Source organism: Lathyrus oleraceus, chromosome 2 (assembly GCF_024323335.1).
Source record: "Lathyrus oleraceus cultivar Zhongwan6 chromosome 2, CAAS_Psat_ZW6_1.0, whole genome shotgun sequence".
Lineage (NCBI taxonomy): Eukaryota > Viridiplantae > Streptophyta > Magnoliopsida > Fabales > Fabaceae > Lathyrus > Lathyrus oleraceus.
In genome coordinates, this window is record NC_066580.1 from 192,801,615 (window position 1) to 192,807,267 (window position 5,653).

Sequence of the window (5,653 nt, forward strand, 5' to 3'; positions counted from 1 at the left end):
TAGCCTGCTTGATCTCGCGACGTAACCCGTTCTCAAACTTCACACATTTTGAAAATTCCCCAGTAGCCTCATCATAGGGAGTGTAATACTTTGACAGCTCTGTGAACTTAGCAGCATACTCAGTAACAGACCGGTTGCCCTGCTTCAATTCTAAGAACTCTATCTCTTTCTTTCCTCTGACATCCTCTGGAAAGTACTTCCTCAGGAATCTCTCTCTGAACACCGCCCAAGTGATCTCAGCACTCCCAGCAGCTTCCAACTCAGTGCGGGCAGCAACCCACCAATCATCTGCTTCCTCTGACAGCATATGCGTACCGAACCTGACCTTCTGGTTATCGGCACACTCAGTCACTCGGAAGATCCTCTCGATCTCCTTCAACCACTTCTGAGCACCATCTGGATCGTATGCTCCCTTGAACATTGGAGGATTGTTCCTCTGGAACTCACTCAGTTGACGAGCAGCTTCTAATCCCACAACATTCGGATTCCCTCCAAGTACTCCAGCTAGCATACCCAGAGCCTCAGCAATCGCAGCATCGTCTCTACCTCTTCCAGCCATCTCTATTCTGAGTTAATCCAACAAGCTAAAACAATAAGTACTGATAGGGTTACACAACACCTATCACATACAGGGAAACAGAATAATTACGACTCGACTCGACCGACTATGCTCTGATACCACTAATGTAACACCCATCTAAAATACCCCAATAATTAATTAAAACAACAATATATGAATCAGAGTAGATATGCAATTTCAGGGTGTCACACTCGACACTTCACACCATTCACCAAAATAACCTGTCATGCTCATTTATTAATCAAAATAAAACATTGCACAATTCGCAGCGGATAGAAATCTAACAACATACAAACCATGTAACACATTACATGTAAAATTGTTCAACAACCAAAAAAAATGAAAACAAAATAAAACATCCCGTCCCGATGTTACATATACCAGAGCATGACTCACTAAGGAACTACACTAGACTCCAAGCACTAGCTTCTACTCAATCACTACTCGTTACCTGAAACATAGTTGTAAGGGTGAGTTCCTCAATCGATATAATAAGCATTATAAAATATCATGTAATGTTAAGTAAATTAACACATTCATCACCCTAATCATATCACACATTCAGCAACGGCAACATCAACTCATAATCATACTCAACACAAACACAAAACACACGTATAATATTGGAATACATCCATTCATATTATACGCCATACATACATTATGTAATGAGACTCCATGCATGCGGTACCGACTATTCGTGAACACATAGTTCAACCTCACCGATCAAACCCAGATACGGCTACCAAGCTCACTAGTCCCACTCATTTGAGACCTAGTGACTCACTCACTAATTCCTCACCATGGGAATTAGCTACCACCATAAAGGCCATGCTATGCACGCTAAATCACCTAGCATGCAAACATCAACAACAATCCACAATGGACATATGCTCACACTCTAAGCCATAAACAGTCCATCCACAATTGCATACATAATAGATATATTCACAGCATTATGCATACCATCATACATCATCAGCATATTTATCACATAATCATATCATGTCATGCCAAATAATAAATCACAGTATTAACACACTCTACTAATACTTATACTGCTCAAAACAACGGGAAATGATCCCTACTATATCATACATCAGCTAAATTACATCACTCAACTGAAACGACCAAAACTGCACAACAACAGCTCAGAAAAATCAAACTTCTGCCCATACACGTATGCCTCATGCCCATACGCGTATGGCACATTTCCTAGCCAAGCCCATACGCGTATGGCCTGTCTCATACGCGTATGCTACGCGTACCACTTCTCCCATACGCGTACCAACAGAGACAAAACTACGTTAGAACATCATCTTCTTCATTCATACGCGTATGGCCTCACCCCATACGTGTACCAGGCCATCTCATACGCGTATGGCCTAGTGTCATACGCGTATGACCAGAAACCAAATTCCAGATCTGCTATGGGTTTTCTCTGCTACGAGATTTCTCAGATCCAACCTCCCACAGTCCAATTTTTTTACACAGCATTCGTTCATATTATCTAACACAGATCATACCCATTCAATTTCACAATTTCTAACCTTATTACATCTAATTCCTACGAATTTTTCTTCAATTATAAACCCATATCTCATCCATCCATAAGTTCACAATTTGCAACGTTCATCATCCTAATTAGAGTCGATTCAATGGCTTATTACTACCCATTACATGTTAACCCATAATACCCATTAAACGACGATAAACCCCCCTTACCTGAGTTAATCCGGCAAATCCTTCTTTGACCTTCAACAATCGTGAATTCTCCTCTTGAGCCCTAGCCTCTTCTTCTCCCTTTCTCAGTTTCTTCTCTGTTTTCACGTGTAAAACCTTTTTACCAAACGGGACTCTTTACTGATTCCAACTTTTTATTCCAATAATAATAATCCAATAATATTCCAATTATTTAATTAAATTAATAAATATACTAATAATAATATATATGAAGGATTTATCTTTTATTTTGAAAAATAATACCCTCTCATTTATATTATCATCATAATATACTATTAAACTTAAATTAAATAATTATCATATTTTATCGGGGTGTTACAAGTAACATGTGTCATCTATTGTAGGTGCTTTCAAAAATTTGGAAAGAATGAACTCAATTTTCTCTTCTCCTACTTCGAAAGTGAGTCGTCCTCGTTTTACGTCTATGATGGCACCGACTGTTGCTAAGAATGGTCTTCCCAATATAATGGGTGTAACTTCATCTTCTCTTATGTCCATAATTATAAAATCGGTTGGAATGTAGAATTGACCTATGCGCACGGGAACGTTTTCAAGAATTCCTACATGATATCTGACGGAACGATCTGCTAATTGCATAGACATTTTAGTTGGTCTTAATTCTCCCATTTCAAGTCTCTTGCATATGGACAAGGGCATAACACTGATACCGGCTCCTAAATCGCATAAAGCTTTGTCTATGACAAATTTTCCTATGTGACAGGGTATAGAGAAACTACCAGGATCTTTAAGTTTTGGAGGCATATTCTGGATTATAGCGCTACATTCAGCAGTGAGTGTAACGGTTTCGCTATCTTCAAGTTTCCTTTTATTAGAAAGAATTTCTTTTAAGAACTTAGCATACGAGGGCATCTGTGTAATAGCTCCTGTGAAAGGAATGGTGACGTTTAATTGTTTCAGTAGGTCAACAAATGTTTTAAATTGGCCCGCGTCTTTGGTTTTAATTAGTCTCTGAGGATAAGGGATAGGTGGTTTGTAAGGTGGTGGAGGTACATAAGGTTCTTTCTTTTCTACGGTTTCCTTATTACTCTCTTCCTTTTCCTTAGGTTTATTTTCTTCCTCAGTTGACTTTTTAGAGTTTTGGTTTTCAATTCTTGGATCAGATGGTCCTTCTACCTCTGTTCCACTTCTTAATATAATTGCATGAGCGTGGCTTTTCGGGTTAGGTTGGGGCTGTCCAGGAAATGTACCAGTTGGGGAAGCAGTAGGCGCTTGTTGTTGAGCTACTTGTGAGATTTGTGTTTCCAGCATTTTGTTATGGGTAGCCAAGGCATCTACTTTACTTGCTAGTTGTTTAATCTATTCGTTAGTGTGTACATTCTAATTTAAGAAATCTTTATTGGTTTGCTGTTGAGAAGCTATGAAGTTCTCCATCATGATTTCCAAGTTGGATTTCCTAGGAACGTTATTGTTAGGTGTAGATGGGGTCGGCTTTTGATATCCAGGTGGTATAGCTGGGGCTTGATTGGGAGCTTGTCCTGGTGCGTATAAGGCATTGTTGCTCTTATATGAAAAATTAGGATGGTTCTTCTAGTTTGAGTTATAGGTATGCGAGTAAGGATTTCCTTGTGCGTAGTTCACCTGCTCTGCTTGGATTCCTGTTAGGAGTTGACAATCTGTAGGAGTGTGACCTTGGATTCCACAGACTTCGCAATTTTGAGTCACGGCAACCACGACGGCTGGAGGTGATACATTTAAACTTTCAATTTTCTGGGCAAGGGCATCCACTTTTGCATTAACATGATCAAGGCTACTTATCTCGTACATGCCACTTTTCGTTTGAGGTTTTTCTACCATTGTTTTGGGCCATGCTTTCGATAAGTTGATAAGCGTCAGCGTAAGGTTTATCCATAAGCGCACCACCTGCGGCGGCGTCTATTGTTAATCTTGTGTTGTATAAGAGACCATTATAGAAGGTATGAATTACTAACCAGTCCTCTAAACCATGGTGTGAACAAAGTCTCATCATGTCTTTGTATCTTTCCCAGGCTTCGAAAAGAGACTCGTTATCTTTCTGTTTAAATCCATTTATCTGGGCTCTTAACATAGCTGTTTTGCTTGGAGGAAAATATCGGGCAAGAAAGACTTTCTTCAACTCATTCCATGTGGTGACTGAGTTGGAAGGAAGAGACTGAAGCCATCTTCTAGCTTTATCTCTTAATGAGAAAGGAAAAAGACGAAGTCTAATTGCCTCTGAAGTGACACCATTAGCTTTAACAGTATCAGCGTATTGAACAAATACGGATAAATGAAGGTTTGGATCCTCGGTAGGATTTCCAGAGAATTGATTCTGTTGCACTGCCTGTAACAGAGAAGGTTTAAGTTCGAAGTTGTTTGCTTCGATTGCGGGTAGAGCAATACTCGAATGCGACTCGTCTTGCGATGGAGTGGCGTAATCTCGAAGAGCACGAGCTGGTTCTGCCATATCGGGTATCGGCGAAGGAAGAAGATTTTTGAGATCAGGAATTTCGATTGGCGGAAGATTATTTGCAGCACGATACTCCCGAATTCGTCGTAAGACTCGGAGATATCGTTCAACGTCGTTGATTCGTAAGTAATAAGGTTCGCCTTGTGAGCGAGTATGTGGTATACAAATCAACGAAAGAAAGGAATAAAAATTGCCTTAGTCTCTACAGCGTAACGGAAGAGTTACGATATCAACTAAATAAAAGTCCCCGGCAACGGCGCCAAAAACTTGATCGCGACTTTATGAGTCTATTGGGGTATTAACTGCAAGTGCACAGTCTAATCGCGTAGTAATAAAAGATATCGATCCCACAGGGACTTATGAATCGGTATACCGTTTTCTAAGGTTACTTCGTAAAGCTAAGGCAAATGATACTTTGTTGATTAGGGAAAAAAATAAAACTAAAATAAGATCTAGATTAAATATCAAATAAGCGGATATCGGTATGCAGTTCGTCGTAATTAGGGAATCAAATCTTCGTTGGTTTCGTAGTTTTAAAGTAAATCTTTTCAGTAAACACTATTGAGTTAAAAGCCTTTTCTCAAACTCTCGCTCTGTTGAATAGACTATGACTTTATATTAACATGCGCTGTCACTAATTAGTTAAGTCCAAAATCACTTTTTGAAAACAATAGAATCTATAGAAACTCTTTTTAAGAAAATGCTAACCATTTAAACACCCTTGTCTCAAACTCTCGCTCTGTTGACTTAGATTATATAATTAAACTTAAATGCTTAACTCTCGTCCTCACATTTAACCTTTAAAAAACTTTTTGAAAATGATTAGAATTTAATTAACTCTAAAATTTGCTTTCGCCCTGATTTAAAATTAATGTCCAATTTAC

The 5,653-nt window shown here is 39.0% G+C and overlaps 1 non-coding gene across 1 annotated transcript; it reads left to right on the top strand.

The window, feature by feature from the left end:
- The first annotated feature begins 4,281 nt into the window (after positions 1 to 4,281).
- Positions 4,282 to 4,388, top strand: LOC127124595 (small nucleolar RNA R71). Its single transcript, XR_007804068.1, has one exon. It is a non-coding gene; the product is annotated as a small nucleolar RNA R71 (small nucleolar RNA).
- Positions 4,389 to 5,653: the final 1,265 nt, after the last annotated feature.